The sequence below is a fragment of the Mobula birostris genome, chromosome 2, assembly GCF_030028105.1.
Source record: "Mobula birostris isolate sMobBir1 chromosome 2, sMobBir1.hap1, whole genome shotgun sequence".
Classification (NCBI taxonomy): Eukaryota; Metazoa; Chordata; class Chondrichthyes; order Myliobatiformes; family Myliobatidae; genus Mobula; species Mobula birostris.
In genome coordinates, this window is record NC_092371.1 from 197,512,683 (window position 1) to 197,530,040 (window position 17,358).

Sequence of the window (17,358 nt, forward strand, 5' to 3'; positions counted from 1 at the left end):
CATTTTGTGTGTGTTGCTTGGATTTCCAGCATCTGCAGATTTTCTCTTGTTTCCTCTCTCAAGCTTCTGTAAATCCCTTTACTCCACTGTAATACTGAAACATCTGACTTTAGCTTCTCCTTCTCAAATTTCAGAGTGAACTCAATCATATTATGATCATCTTCCCCTAAGGGTTCCTTTACATTAAGCTGTCTAATCAATTCTGGTTCATTATACAAATCCAATCCAGAATAACTGATCCTCGAGTGGACTCAACCATGAGCTGCTCTAAAAAGCCATCTCTTAGGCACCAGGAAATTTCCCCTCCTGTAATCCAGTTCCACTCTGATTTTCCCAATCTAACTGCATATTGAAGATGATGCAGTTATAGGGTCTGTTCCAAATGTTCCCCCATGAGCCAGGTGGCAAATTCCATCTCAGATTCCACTTTGAGATTTTTCAATTCTGCTTCCACTTCTTCCACAGACAAATCCACTGCAGTCTGTGAACTCTTCTTTAGTTTCTTCTTGTTAGCAGCGACACCTGACAGTCATAGTTTCACATCCACATTTGCTTCTCGCAGTATTTCTAAAATATCAACGTTTTTTGTTAATCTTCTCATGATTAAATGGGAGCCAAGTAATTTCTGAGCTGTGAGACAGGAGTTAGCATCTTCTGCTCCACAGCAGCATGTCTTTCAAGTTCTTCATATGTGGTAGAACATAGACTACTGGAGCGACTACCTATAGTCTACCTAAGTCACTTGAAACCTTTTGGCTGACCAGTTGGGTGACACTGATGCTTCACCAAGATCTCTTCAATCATCGATGCTAGTCCAGGTATACTTTTCTCCATGTTGAATAGCTCATTGAAGTCAAAGTACCCCAAAGAGTGCTCAGGCAGAACTCCTTCCTGGGGAACCTCTTGATCAGTTTCTGATGCAGAAACAGTAGGTATCTCTTCTTGGGCAGCATCATTGTATGCTACACCTTCCTCAGGAGTTTCTAATCATTTCCTCAACCTCCTCATCAGTTTTAGATTCTCCAGTGGCACTTTACCATCAAAGCTCTTTAGTTTTTGACTGACTAGTGGGGCCATTCTGGTTCTTCTTCATTATAGGAATCACCTCACCTCCACTCACCAAAATGTGTTTGCCATGACCAAACTCTCTCCTAAAGCACATTTCCTTGTAGTCTCATTCCCTTCCTCCTCTACCACTTGTGTCATGCAAGTCTTTGTCTCTGCCATCCCTATCAAAGATTCTCGACGTTATTAATCACCCACTTCCAATTCTCTGCTGGCAACCCAACCTATGAATATTTTCATTCTCTTTATTGTCCAATGGGCTTCCAGATCATTCTCCATTGGAGGTATTGGTCACATGACAACCACCACCAAAGCTTCAGTGCTGAGGACTGCATACAATATCAAGATCTTCCTCCTTTATTCATGGATCTTCAATTCTTTGCTTGAAAACTGCTTCAGATTTAGAGAGAGCAAAGCCCTTCTTAGTTCTATCCAGTGACAGACTCCTGCTGGAACTGGGATACATGCTATTCTTCAGGGTTCCATATGACTTCACGGTCAAATTTTTCCCAAATGACATGTTGGTCTCTGCTTTACATATGGGTACTCTTTGATTTTCCATGAAATATCTGTATGGTTTCCGAGTCACACAGTTTTATTGTATCATTTAATTGATCTTTTTCTTCAACCCATTCTTTGTTATCCATGCTGCCGCTGAGGCTCAGCAGCCGCCTCTGCTGCTCCACTAAGAACCCAGATTTAACAGCCAGCTTAACAATGATTCCTTTCATACTGCCCAGTTCTCCATTGAGTTCTCTATTTCTCTGTGTTTCTTCAATACCTGTTGTATACCAGTGCTCGCACCAATCAAGTGCACTTCGTGTCAGGTTCAGTTTGATTTGCTCCGACCACGAATAGTTTAGAAGGTCTAGATAACTAGCTGTAACAAAGTACACTGGAAGTTTCTTTCTCTGTTTGTTAATCTCCACTGTAACATGTACTGCTTCCCTCACTGGAACATCCTCAGCAGTGTAAGTCTTTAAAGTCAACCTTGCCCCTTCGGGAGTGAGATGCTGCACTTTCTCCTTGTAAACCGTCTCTGACACCAGTGATCCTGCAGTACCCATGTCCTCCTGCATGCTCACTGTGGCCCCATAAAACCGCAGGGTTACCTAATAGCCACCTTTGTGTTCTGAGACAGATAAAGCATGCAATTCTACTTCAACGGCAGAGTGAGAGTCACTCAGTCTGTCCTCAGTATGCTCCATCTTGTTCACATGTTTCTTTTTGTTTTTCCAGAAGTCATTTTTCTCTGTGACAGTGTTTTTGGTTGACAATGTCTTTTGAGTTTTACAGGCACGTTCAGTATGTCCCTTTTTGCCACAGCTTCACCTGTGCAGACCATATATGAGTCTATCATGTAGCATGTCATACAGCGACTACCCAAAATCAGTGTTCAGATAATTGCTTCAGCACTGCCACAATCTGTGAAATAAACTCACTTTCTCTTGATTACTTTTATGAAATCTAAACCTCTCTTCCATAATCAGTTTACTTGGATAGTGGTCCTTTAAGACATTTATCCTTGTCCTCATAAGGCTTATCACCAGGCTTAGGAGGTTGCACTAGACTGCATAATAAATCAAATGTTTTTGCACCCATCAGTCAGAAACACGAATACCGTCTTTCCAATTTTATTTCCAAAATATTCAAATCTTTCAGTATATGAACCCTATTGCTCTGTTGTTTCGTCATGCAGCTCCATACTTCAAAACATTGTTGCCATTTTCAAACACAATCACGTTCCAGAAAAGTTAAATAGTCTTATCTGTCTCTCTTTCTCTCTCCTCACTTAATTGTTTATTTAACTACCACCTTCTCTCCCCTTGGATTCTTCACTCACCACACTTCCCGTGGCCAATCATACATCACACTTCCCATGGCCAATCACTCACCACACTTCCCATGGCCAATCACTCACCACGCTTCCCGTGGCCAATCACTCACCACACTTCCCGTGGCCAATCACTCACCACACTTCCCGTGGCCAATCACACACCACCCTTCCCGTGGCCAATCACACACCACACTTCCCATGGCCAATCACACACCATGCTTTCTGTGGCTGTTCACTCACCACCCTTCCCGTGGCCAATCACTCACGACCCTTCCTGTGGCCAATCACTCACGACCCTTCCCGTGGCCAATCACTCACCACACTCCCCGTGGCCAATCACTCACCACACTCCCCGTGGCCAATCACTCACCACACTCCCCGTGGCCAATCACTCACCACGCTTCCCGTGGCCAATCACTCACCACGCTTCCCGTGGCCAATCACTCACCACGCTTCCCGTGGCCAATCACTCACCACGCTTCCCGTGGCCAATCACTCACCACGCTTCCCGTGGCCAATCACTCACCACGCTTCCCGTGGCCAATCACTCACGACCCTCCCCGTGGCCAATCACTCACCACACTCCCCGTGGCCAATCACTCACCACACTTCCCGTGGCCAATCACTCACCACACTTCCCATGGCCAATCACTCACCACACTCCCCGTGGCCAATCACTCACCACACTCCCCGTGGCCAATCACTCACCACACTCCCCGTGGCCAATCACTCACCACACTCCCCGTGGCCAATCACTCACCACACTCCCCGTGGCCAATCACTCACCACACTCCCCGTGGCCAATCACTCACCACACTTCCCGTGGCCAATCACTCAGCACACTTCTCGTGGCCAATCACGCACCACACTTCCCGTGGCTGTTTGCTCACCACACTTCCCACGGCCGTTCACTTGCCATGCTTCCCGTGGCTAATCACTCACCACGCTTCCCGCTTATTGCAATGTCTTCTTTTCACTCATCCAGACTTTTCCAGCTGAAGGGAACAAAACAATAAATATCACGTGAGGGCTTGTGGCCTCGTCACCAGTTGTTCTGTTTATGACGTTGGGAAGCCATGGCCGTGGATAACACACACGAGAGATGGGGGAGCGAGGAACAAACATGCAGCTGTTTATTTTACTTGTAACTCTTCTACCCATAATGCTCTCTCACGTTACGTTCAGTACATAACATACAGAGAAGCTTGACAGCAACCCGTAAGAGTCAAAATGTACTTCAATGCATAACAGATGGCTTAAGTAGCCACTGTAGATTGTTTCTGGTGTGCAGAAGAGCAGTAGAATAGAGGGGATTTCATGGAAATGCAGTGAGAATAAAAGGGAGTTTATGATGGATTAAAGTAAAAGGGTTCTTGATGGTCAGTACAGACTCAGACCATGATATGTAACTCTATAATTTTATGACTGTCAAAGTCTAACATGCCTCAAAGCAGACATGAGGCATGTGATTAAATATCTACTGTAAAAGGAAATGGAGTAAAGTGCATCGTTTTCTATTTCCTCATTTATAATTTGAAATTTCAATTGGTATTAATGACAACGCAAATTAGAACACAATCTACTATCAGCAGCAAATGTTTTATTCTCTCTGACTGGGTACTTGTCTTCTTATAAAGTATTAATGTAGATCACTACAAAAATAGAAAGAAACCCAAGAGCACACAATCAGTGTGGAGTGGTTGTTGCCCTTGAATGTTCGAATAATGTCAGGTCCTCAAGCAGGCATCATCCATGCAGGGAACAGCACTGAACAACCAGTATAACAATTTACTTCCATTACTTCCAATTTTGGTCAGTATTTTGATGGAAAGCTCTTTACAAAATTCTCAACTGTAATTTGACTTCAAAGATGGTGTCATCTTTGAAACCGAAACCAGTGGGAAGATTGAACAGATGCACAAATGTGAGGTCCAGGCCATTTTAATTTTCTAAATGTGTGCTCATGCACACTGATCACAAAGATTAGCAGCAAAGCAGCACAGTAATGTTGGCCATTCTCACAATGTAGCCATTCCTGCCTGCCATTTGTCTTTTTGTAGCACCCTGGTATTTTAAGTTTCATTACTTCTTGGTGACCTTTGTAAGCAAATTTATTATAACATGCTGTGCATCTCTGAAGGATCCATTGCGGAAAACATAAAAATTAAACCGCATTATATGCAATGAAAACAAGCTTTCATCCATAGGGGCACTAGCTAGGAGAGTGGACCCATCTATTTCCTTTTAAGGTTCTGAACTTAAAGAGGGGTAACTTTGAAGGTATGAGACGTGAATTAGCTAAGATAGACTGGCAAATGACACTTAAAAGATTGACGGTGGATATGCAATGGCAAGCATTTAAAGGTTTCATGGATGAACTACAACAATTGTTCATCCCAGTTTGGCAAAAGAATAAATCAAGGAAGGTAGTGCACCTGTGGCTGACAAGAGAAATTAGGGATAGTATCAATTCCAAAGAAGAAGCATACAAATTAGCCAGAGAAAGTGGCTCACCTGAGGACTGGGAGAAATTCAGAGTTCAGCAGAGGAGGACAAAGGGCTTAATTAGGAAGGGGAAAAAAGATTATGAGAGAAAACTGGCAGGGAACATAAAAACAGACTGTAAAAGCTTTTATAGATATGTAAAAAGGAAAAGACTGGTAAAGACAAATGTAGGTCCCCGACAGACAGAAACAGATGAATTGATTATGGGGAGCAAGGACATGGCAAACCAATTGACTAATTACTTTGGTTCTGTCTTCACTAAGGAGGACATAAATAATCTCCCAGAAATAGTAGGGGACAGAGGGTCCAGTGAGATGGAGGAACTGAGCGAAATACATGTTAGTAGGGAAATGGTGTTAGGTAAATTGAAGGGATTGAAGGCAGATAAATCCCCAGGGCCAGATGGTCTGCATCCTAGAGTGCTTAAGGAAGTAGCCCAAGAAATAGTGGATGCATTAGTGATAATTTTTCAAAACTCGTTAGATTCTGGACTAGTTCCTGAGGATTGGAGGGTGGCTAATGTAACTCCACTTTTTAAAAAAGGAGGGAGAGAGAAACCGGGGAATTATAGACCGGTTAGCCTAACGTCGGTGGTGGGGAAACTGCTGGAGTCAGTTATCAAGGATGTGATAACAGCACATTTGGAAAGCGGTGAAATGATCGGACAAAGTCAGCATGGATTTGTGAAAGGAAAATCATGTCTGACGAATCTCATAGAATTTTTTGAGGATGTAACTGGTAGAGTGGATAGGGGAGAACCAGTGGATGTGGTATATTTGGATTTTCAAAAGGCTTTTGACAAGGTCCCACACAGGAGATTAGTGTGCAAACTTAAAGCACACGGTATTGGGGGTAAGGTATTGGTATGGGTGGAGAATTGGTTAGCAGACAGGAAGCAAAGAGTGGGAATAAACGGGACCTTTTCAGAATGGCAGGCGGTGAATAGTGGGGTACCGCAAGGCTCAGTGCTGGGACCCCAGTTGTTCACAATATATATTAATGACTTGGATGAGGGAATTAAATGCAGCATCTCCAAGTTTGCGGATGACACGAAGCTGGGTGGCAGTGTTAGCTGTGAGGAGGATGCTAAGAGGATGCAGGGTGACTTGGATAGGTTGGGTGAGTGGACAAATTCATGGCAGATGCAATTTAATGTAGATAAATGTGAAGTTATCCACTTTGGTGGCAAAAATAGGAAAACAGATTATTATCTGAATGGTGGCCGATTAGGAAAAGGGGAGGTGCAACGAGACCTGGGTGTCATTATACACCAGTCATTGAAAGTGGGCATGCAGGTACAGCAGGCGGTGAAAAAGGCGAATGGTATGCTGGCATTTATAGCGAGAGGATTCGAGTACAGGAGCAGGGAGGTACTACTGCAGTTGTACAAGGCCTTGGTGAGACCACACCTGGAGTATTGTGTGCAGTTTTGGTCCCCTAATCTGAGGAAAGACATCCTTGCCATAGAGGGAGTACAAAGAAGCTTCACCAGATTGATTCCTGGAATGGCAGGACTTTCATATGAAGAAAGACTGGATGAACTGGGCTTGTACTCGTTGGAATTTAGAAGATTGAGGGGAGATCTGATTGAAACGTATAAGATCCTAAAGGGATTGGACAGGCTAGATGCAGGAAGATTGTTCCCGATGTTGGGGAAGTCCAGAACGAGGGGTCACAGTTTGAGGATAAAGGGGAAGCCTTTTAGGACTGAGATTAGGAAAAACTTCTTCACACAGAGAGTGGTGAATCTGTGGAATTCTCTGCCACGGGAAACAGTTGAGGCCAGTTCATTGGCTATATTTAAGAGGGAGTTAGATATGGCCTTTGTGGCTACGGGGGTCAGGGGGTATGGAGGGAAGGCTGGGCCGGGGTTCTGAGTTGGATGATCGGCCATGATCATAATAAATGGCGGTGCAGGCTCGAAGGGCCGAATGGCCTACTCCTGCACCTATTTTCTATGTTTCTATGTTTCTATAATCTTCCAGTATATTTTACAAGTATGTGGTGATTCTCATGCGCACAATCCCAGTTGAACAGCAAACTCTATTTGTTAGCAGGTTCTATCTTAGCCACTGCAGCAAATGAATCATGATAGACCCTCAAAGTCACGTGCATAGACTACAAGCAACTTTACCCTTTGCCCTTAGATGCTATTGGTCATGTGCAGTTGCTTTATGTGAACCATTTTCTCAATAGAATCAATATATAATCATGAAAGAGGTGCTATGAGGGGTAAAGATGCATGGAAATCTTAGAGAAGCATAAGACCATGAGGACTGAGACATTTTATCAAAGGAGTCTAACTGTGGCTGCCATCTGTCTACTTTGTGATGGAATTAGACTGGCTGGAATATCAAGGTGCGTCCAAAGGTAACCACTCTCAGTCCCCAGTTTCAATGAAACATGGCAATTATTATCAGCGAGGCAACAGCCAGCTGTAGTATTTGCTCTGTCCAGGGTATGACAGGGTCATGGGCAATATGGAATTACATAACAAGGACAATACAACTTGAATTATGAACAAAGGGATGGCCTCAATTCCAACATACTTCCTTTATTGTTTTCCTCCAGCATGTAACGGCCTGAAGGATGTGTGTGAGACCATAAGATATGGGAGCAGAATTAGGCCATTCTCCCTCATTTCCCCTCAGCACCATTCTCTTGCCTTCTCCCCAAAAACCTTTGATGTTCTTACTAATCAAGAACCTATCGACCTCTGCTTTAAGTATACCCAAATGAATTGGCCTCCACAGCCGTCTATGTCAATGAATTCCACAGATTCGCCACCCTCTGGCTAAATAAATTCCTGCTCATCTCTGTTCTAAAGAGATGTGCTATTCTGAGGCTGTGCCCTCTGGTCCCAGACTCTCCCACACTGAAAGCATCCTCTCCACAACCACTCTATCTCTCTCAGTATTGCCAAGTACCGGACAGTTAGAAATAGTACCAGATTTGAGTAGTTACTAAAGTGTGAAATTATCTTTTCTGACAAAGTGTGAAGCACTGAGGATATCTTTGATGGAAGTGTTTTCTTAATGCACAATACAAAATACAATATTTCAGGAAAGCTGTGATTGCATTGGAGAACATGCAAACAATCCTTGGAAGTGTTTTACCATGACAGGCAAATTGTACCTGTCTGGATAAAAATGGGTAGATTTAGGTTGTCTCTGGAGGAAGCAAAGAAGAGATTTAATGGAGGTGCATAAAAGAAAAAAGAACCTAGGTAGAGGAGATGGGGAAGAATCAGTTACATTTAACAGAGCGTCAAAAACCAAGGAGCAGAGATTTAAAATTCAATGTTCAAAGTAACATTTGGTTAAGTTGCTTTGGCTGACATTGAGTGAGAGGTTGTTGTTGTGGCAACATTCAACCAGATTCAAATCTTTTTTCCCCATCTGCTGATTTGTCACCACCTCTGATTTGGCCAACAACAGGGGTGCCTTCAACAAATCTAAACATGGCATTGCAGTCATAGGTATAAACCAAGTAGAGCTGGGGGTAAGCACACAGCCTTGTGGGGAAGCTGTGCTAAAGTAAATAGTGAAAGGATTATAGAATTGGCCCAAAAGGTGGAGAGTCCAGCATTAATTCCCTGACAGGGTGATAAATGGAGAAACACTTGCCAGATGTAAACAGCATTTAATGGTGTACTTGAACCATGAATACAGTACCAGAAGGTGAAAATAAACAAAGTAATTCTCCACTGTACAGACACAACAGATCAAAGGACTGCCTTCTGTTTCATAGATATTGTGTGCTTCAATGGTTAAGGGCCTCATGTATTGCAAGAGCAGTTCAAAGATGATAAGGATAAATTATTGATCCGATACTGAGTAAGTCCCTTTTACTGCATATTCAGTAAAAGGATTCTATTAGAACATATCAAATAGTATCAGTGTTTGGGCCTTGGCTATCTACTGTCTATCCACTACTAAGTGAGGGAATTTTGTACCTACATCCAAGATTGCTGCTAATACAAAATAAACTATTAGGAAGTCATCAGCTATTGAAAGAGCAATAAACAGAATATCTTCGAAAACCTAAACTGGAAATCCTTAATGAAAACCTATGTTTCACTGGGGTTTAAGAATAAAAACATCTTCCCGAAACTATATGTGATGAAGAAGTTATACAGTTTTAGTCTCACACACCTAAGGCTATAATTAGTCATTTTAGAGAGCATGAAATGTTTATTAGATTGGCCTCTGGGATGAAGGGATTGTCTTATGCAAGGCAATTGAGTGAACTGAGCTAAGAACATGAATGGTTGTCTTATTGAAATATATACAATTCTTAAAAGGGTCTGACCATGCAGCACCTGAGATGATGTTCCTCCTGACTGGGGTATCTACGATTCAAGATATGATTCCCAAAATACAAGTTTGCCATTTAGGACTCCGATGAGGGTACAAAGTGTGAGGAACACTTATTTGCCATCAATATTCAAGACAGAGATGAATAGATTTTTTGATCCTAAGAAACTCAAGGGGGGATGAACTCATGGCAAGATCAGCCATCATCATACCACATGGTGGAACATGCTGCAGTTTGCTCCTCTTCCTTACATTCTTAGTTAATAGGTGAAAATAACCTTCTTGTTTGCCATTTAGATTATGGGAACACTCAGTCCTCATTTATTGTCATTTAGAAATGCATGCATGCATTAAGAAATGATACAATGTTCCTCCAGAGTGATATCACAGAAAAACAGGAAAAACCAAAGACTAACACTGACAGAACCACATAATTATAGTTACAGCAGTGCAAAGCAATAACATAATTTGATGATGAGCAGACCATGGGCACGGTAAAAAAAGTCTCAAAGTCCCGATCGACTCCCGAGTCCCCGATAGCAGGCGGCAAAAGGGAAAAACTCCCTGCCATATACCTCCAGGCACTGACATCTGCCGATGCATTGGAAGCATCCGACCACAGTCGACACTGAGTCCATCCGTCCAAAAACTTTGAGCCTCCGACCAGCCCCTCCGATGCAGCCTCCTGAGCGCCATCCTCTGCCGAGCACCTTCGACCTCGCCTTGGCTACCAAAACAAGCAAAGCCGAGGATCTGGGGCCTTCTACTCCGGAGATTCCGGACCACACAGTAGCAGCAGCAGCAAAGTGGGCATTTCAGAAGTTTCTCCAGATGTTCCTCAGTATTCTCACGTCTGTCTCCATCAAATCCTACCTGACAGATTCATCGGAGTGGCCGTGCGCGCTGCATCACGTCGCCATCTTCTCCTCCTCCTCCTCCTGCCATTTATATTTATATACTTATATATAAATATCATATATTTATATATAAATACAATGATGTTGTCTTACTCAAGCATATTTTTCAGGTATCATTAACACAGAAAACTCTGCAGATGCTGGAAATCCAAAGCAACCCACACAAGATGTTAGAGGAACTCAGCAGGTCAGACAGCATCCATTGAGATGAACAAACAGTTGAGGTTTCTGGCCAAGACCTTTCTTCAGGGCACTGTATAGACGTTGATGATACATCTTGCCAGTTCATTGCAGTCCGATACTGATAGTATCCACCATTGACTTAGTCTTTATTCAGGCCTTAAAGGCACAGGTTAATCTTGTTCCAAGAGAAAAGCAATTCACCCACCTTGCTTCTAATAGACTCTTTGCAGCAATAACAGTTGTTTGTTTAATCTCCCAATAGCATTCAACCAGTAATTCACAGGGTCTAGTCTTCAAAACATGTATTAAGCCAATCAATAAAATGAATTTGACTGCAATTCCCTAGATTTATTCTCCTTTCTAAATTGTATTAAATTTCTTCTGCCCCGAATTGATTACCATTGTAAAAACTGCACAATGTGTCCATTTATACATTTCAGTGCAATGTACTGTATATTGATAAAATTACTCAAAAATCAAACGATATCATATACATTTGACTGAATGAAGTCATGGATTAGGAACACATTCAGCACAACAGCGAAGATGGCAGTTTGCGCTGCTTCCTAATACTCCCATAGACCTGGGTTTGATCCTAGCTTGGCTCCTACTTGTGTGGATAACTCCCTGTTATGAATTGAGGTTTCCCAGGAAGCTCCATTCCCTCTCACTTTCTAAAGGTGTGCTGGTAGTCTGATAGGTAAATAACCTCTTATCATTGGTAAGTTGGAAAATATTCAAAAGGGGAGTTTTCCAGGCAAAGTGAGAGGGAATAATTTGCAGAGCTATGGAGAAATAATAAAAGATGTAATGGTGCTACTGGATTTGCTCTTTTGGTAGCTGACCTGGTCCCAACAGGCAGAATGTCAGTCAGTAGGAGGTGCCTCAGAGAGCGCAGGTGATGGGGCAATTGGCCTTGCTGATTAAGGACTGGCGTGTGTTAACTCTGACTGCCAAACAGGTCACCTAGAATATCTGGGGATGGAGACCCCATTACAGGGGGCAGCAGAATTTCAGGGGGTTTTAATTACAAAAGCAAGGTTCCACTTACCTTCATACTGTTAACTATGTTATTGAAAGCAGTCAAATCTATGTCTTTTTTTAATTTAGAAGACTGTAAGATAAGAGCAGAATACAGGAGCAAATGCAATGTCAGCATTAATTTCAAGAGGTTTAGAATACGAAAGCAGGGATGTGATGCTGAGGCTTTATAAGGCACTGGTGAGGCCTCACCTTGAATATTGTGAACAGTTCTGGGCTCCTCATCGAAGAAAAGATGTGCTGGCATTGGAGAGGGTTCAGAGGAGGTTCACAAGGATGATTCCAGGAATGAAAGCGTCATCATACAAGGAATGTTTGATAGCTCTGGGTCTGTACTCAATGGAAGTATGAAGGGAAATCTCATTGAAAACTTTCGGACGTTGAAAGACCTAGACAGAGTAGATGTGGAAAGGAAGTTTCCCACGGTGGGGGACTCTAGGGCAAGAGGGCACAGCCTCAGGACGGAGGGGTATCCATTTTAAACAGAAATGCAGAGATATTTCTTTAGCCAGAAGGTGGTAAATTTATGGAATTTGTTACCACAGGCAGCCGTGAAGGTCAGGTTGTTCAGTGTATTTAAGGCAGAGCTTAGACCACAAGACCATAGATGTAGGAGCAGAATTAGGCCATTCAGCCCATTGAGTCTGCTCCACCATTCAATCATGGCTGATCTCAGATCCCATTCAACACCATACACCTGCCTTCTCAGCATATCCTTTGATGTCTTAAGTGATCAGGAAATGATCAACTTCCACCTTAAAGATACACACAGACTTGGCCTCCACCACAGTCTTTGGCTGAACATTCCTCAGGTATTCTACTCTCTGGCTAAAAGAATTCCTCTTTACCTCAGTTCTAAAAGATCACTCCTCAGTTTTGAGGCTGTGCCCTCCAGTTCTGGATACTCCTACCATAGGAAACATCCTCTCCACATCAAACCTTATAAGGTCCTTTCAAAATTCAGTAGGTTTCAATGAGATCCCTATGCATTCTTCTAAATTCCAGTGAGGACAGGCCCAAAGCTGCCAAATGCTCCTCATATGTTAACCCCTTCTTTCCCAGAATCATCCTCGTGAACCTCCTCTGGACCATCTCCAATGATAACATATCCTTTCTGAGATATGCGGCCCAAAACTGTTGACAATACTTTACATGTGGCCTGACTAATCTCTTATAAAGGCTCAGCATTATCTCCTTGCTTTTATTTTCTCTTCTCCTTAAAATAAATGGCAACATTACATTTGCCTTCTTTACCACAGACTCAGCCTGTAATTTAACCTTCTTGCACAAGGACTCCCAAGTCCCTCTGTACCTCTGGTGTTTGAACTTTCTCACCATTTAGATAATAGTCCACACCATTGTTCCTTTTACTGAAGTGCATTATGGTATATCTCCCAATACTGTGTTCCATCTACCAATTTTTTTGTCCATTCTTCCAATTTCTCTATGTCCTGCTGCAATTACATTGCTTCCACAGCACTACCACCCTTTAGTTCTGCTCCTATATCTTATGATCTTATGGTCTAATCAGGCCACTGGCCTATTGTGTCTGGTCTGCCATTTCAAAATTCAATTCTTCTCTCAGTCCCAATCTCCTGTCTTCTCCCAATATCACTTCATGCCCTGACCAATCAAGAATCTACCAAACTCTTCCTTAAATATACATAAAGACTTGCCTCCACAGCTGCTTGTGGTGAAGAATCTCACAGATTTCTTTGGCTAAAGAAATTACTCCTCATCTCCATTCTAAAAGGAAACCCCTCTAATCTGAGACTGTTCTCTCTGGTCTTAGACTCTCCCACCATATGAAATGACCTCTCCACATCCACTCTACCAAGGCCTTTCACCATTTGGCAGGTTTCAATGAGGTCATCTCTCATTCTTCTGAATTCAAGTGAATACAGCCCCTGAGCCATCAAATGCTCTTCATATGATAAGCCATTCAATCCTGGAATCATTTTTGTGAATCTCCTTTGAATCATCTCCAGTTTCAGCATATCCTTTCTAAGATAAGGGGCCTAAACATGCTCATAATACTCCAAGTGAGACCTCACCTGTGCTTTATAGAGTTTTTATATTCTCGACCTCTTGAAAATAATGCTACCATTACGTTTGCCTTTGTCACCAAAGACTCAACCTGCAAATTAACCTCGCAAATACGAGGAAATCTGCAGATGCTGGAAATTCAAGCAACACACACAAAATGCTGGTGGAAAGCAGCAGGCCAAGCAGCATTTATAGGAAGAAGTACAGCCGATGTTTCGGGCCGAGACCCTTCGTCAGGAGCTTTAAGGAGTCCTGCACAACGACTCCCAAGTCCCTGAGCACTTCAGGTTTTGTTATTTTCTTCCAACTTGGAATATAGTCAACTCTTTCAATTCATTTACCAAAATGTATGGCCATACAATTCCTGACAACACACACAAAATGCTGGAGGACCTCAGCAGGCCAGGAGGCATCTATGGAAAAGAGTACAGTCAACGTTTCGAGCCAAAACCTTTCTGCAGGACTTTTGGCCTGAAATGTCGGCAATATTCTTTTCTTTCCATAGATGCAGCCTGGCCTGCTACGTTCCTCCAGCATTTTGTGTATGTTGCTTGGATTTCCAGCATCTACAGATTTTCTCAAGTGCATGATCGTACACTTCCTGATGTTGAATTTCATCTGCCATTTCTTTGCCTATTCTCCTAATCTATCAAAGTCCTTCTGTAGCTTCCCTGCCTCCACAAAACAACCTACCCATCCTATCTTAAACACCAGTATCATCTAAGCAGGGGTCTGTGGACCAGGTTAGAACCTCTGACGGATGATCCACATGACATAATCAATGGTGGAGCAGGCGCAGAGAAGCAAATAATTGACGCTTGCTCCCATTTTTCAGTGCTCCGATGTTTCTGAATATTTCAGTCAGAGAACATCAGCTGTGCGAAAGACATGGAGAGAAACAATCCAGATGATGGATGTCAACAAGGAATAGTCAAAGCACTGTTTACTGCCAAGGCACAGGTGCAGAATGAAGTAAATAATGTCAGTAATTTAATACACTACAAATCGTTTTAAAAATGAAGGATAAAGCAGGGAATTAAACAGGTCAACCCTTTACCATAGACATTCTGACTTAGGTATTGTTTGCTTTTTGCCAATGGGATAAGGGACATGCAATATTTTCAGCAGATGATAGCGGAGCTGCCTCTTAGAAATTTCTTGTGCTTGACTGATAAGCGTACATAGTAACTCTAAAGCCTTTGCTGAATTTGTCCAAGTCAGCTTATCTGTGAATAGCTTGTTGTGCAATTAATATTCAAACATTAGAGAAATCATTGCCTTAGAGAATTAGTTACCTGATAGGAATAATTCGGAGTGATTTTGTTGTGCTGCAATATTGCTTTCTAATCTAAGTCATTAGAGCTCTGCTGAGTATTTGCCTTTGTTTAATTCATACCCATTTCAACAGTGCATGCTTGTACTTTACCTACTCAAAAGAAACTATCTGAAGGTCAGGTTTTCTCCCCCAAATGTTGATGGTATTTCTGCAGAAAAATTGTGAAGTGTAACATGAGAGGGATGGCTGACCTGTATTTCTGAAGGTTATCTCAGCTTTAACCAGCACTTGTGCCATTATCTATATTGTCTGTCTTCATTCCTTCTGACAAAATGCATTGCTTCACAGTTTTCTGCACTATATTTCAATTATCTGTCTGTCAGCCAATCTACATCTTCCAGTCTATTATCATTCTTCTCATTATTTAACACACCTCCATGTTGTGTATCATCAGCAAATTTTGAAATTTTATTCTGTATCCCAAGTCTAAGCTACTAATATTTATCAGAAAAAGCAAAGGTCCTCACTTTGATTCCCCTCTACTACCTCATGGTCCAAAAAAGAATTTCCTGTGTTCTCTCCTTTTAGCTTTTAACTCAGTTTCAAATCTGTGCTGTTACTGAACACTTTTACTACTGCTTTTTGGAACAACTTGTAGTCGGGCTTTCTAGGGAAATGGCCATTCTGGATTGGGTGTTGCTTAATAAGCCACATTTGATTTGGGAGGTTAAGATAAAGGAATCCTTAGGACATTGAGATCATAATATGACATAATTCACCGTGCAACTTGAGAGGGAGAAGTTAAAATCAGATGTATTGGTATTACAGTGGAGTAAATAGAACTACAGATGCATGAGAGAGAGAAGCTAGCCAACGCTGATTAGTAGGGATTACAATAGAGCAGCAATGGCTGGAGCTTCTTGGAGCAATTCATAAGGTGCAGGGTAGGAACATCCTGAAGAAGAAGTATTCTAAAGGGAGGATGAGGCTACTGTGGCTGACAAGGGAACTCAAAGACAGCATAAAAGCAAAAGAGCGGGCATTCAGTATGGCAAAAATTAGTGGGAAGCTAAAGAATTGGGAAGCTTTTAAAAACCCACAGAAGGCAACTAAAAAAGGAATAAGGAGAGAAAAAAATATGAAGGAAAGCTAGCGAATAATATAAACGAGGATACCAAAAGGTTTATTTTTTGGATATAAAAAGAGTAAAAAAGAGTCGAGAGTGGGTATCAGAACACTGGAAATGACACCGGAGAAGTAGTAATGGGGTATGAAGAAATGGCAGATGAGCTTAACAAGTATTTTGTGTCAGCTTTCACTGTGGAAAACACCAGCAGTATGCCAGCAGTTCAACAGTGTCAAGGGGCAGACGTGAATGTAGTTGCTATAAACTAAGGAGAAGGTGCTTGAGAAGCTGAAAAGTCTGAATATAGATAAGTCACCTGGACCAGATGGGGACTACACCACAGGGTTTTGAAAGAGATAGCGAAGAGACTGTGGAAGCATTAGTAGTAATCTTTCAAGAATCATTAGATTCTGGAATGGCTATAACCATATAACAATTACAGCAAGGAAACAGGCCATCTCGGCCCTTCTAGTCCGTGCCGAACTCTTACTCCCACCTAGTCTCACCGACCTGCACTCAGCCCATAACCCTCCATTCCTTTCCTGTTCATATACCTGTCCAATATAACTTTAAACGACAACATCGATCCTGCCTCGACCATTTCTGCTGGAAGCTCGTTCCACACAGCTACCACTATCTGAGTAAGGAAGTTCCCCCTCATGTTACCTCTAAACTTTTGCCCTTTAACTCTCAACTAAGGTTCCTAAGGACTAGAAAATTGTAAATGTCACTCCACTCTTCAAGAAGGGAGGAAGGCAAAAGGAGGGAAGTTAAAGATCAGTTAGCCAGACTTCAGTGCTTGGGAAGATATTGGAGTCTATTATGAAGGAGGAGGTTTTGGGGTACTTGGATACACATGACAAAATAGGCCATGGCCAGAATGTTTCAGAAGGGGAAATCTTGCTTGACAAATTTACTGGAATGCTTTGAGGAAATAATCGACAGGATAATCAAAGGAGAGACAGTGGATGTTCAGAAGAAATCTGACAAGGTGCTGCACATGAGGCTGCTAAAAAAAATAAGAATCAATGGTATTACAGAAAAGA

General features: G+C 42.3%; 1 pseudogene; it reads right to left on the reverse strand.

Annotated features, from left to right (window-relative positions):
- Positions 1-364: 364 nt before the first annotated feature.
- On the reverse strand, positions 365-2,144 carry LOC140211081 (eukaryotic translation initiation factor 4E transporter-like; annotated as a pseudogene).
- Between the last annotated feature and the right edge of the window lie 15,214 nt (positions 2,145-17,358).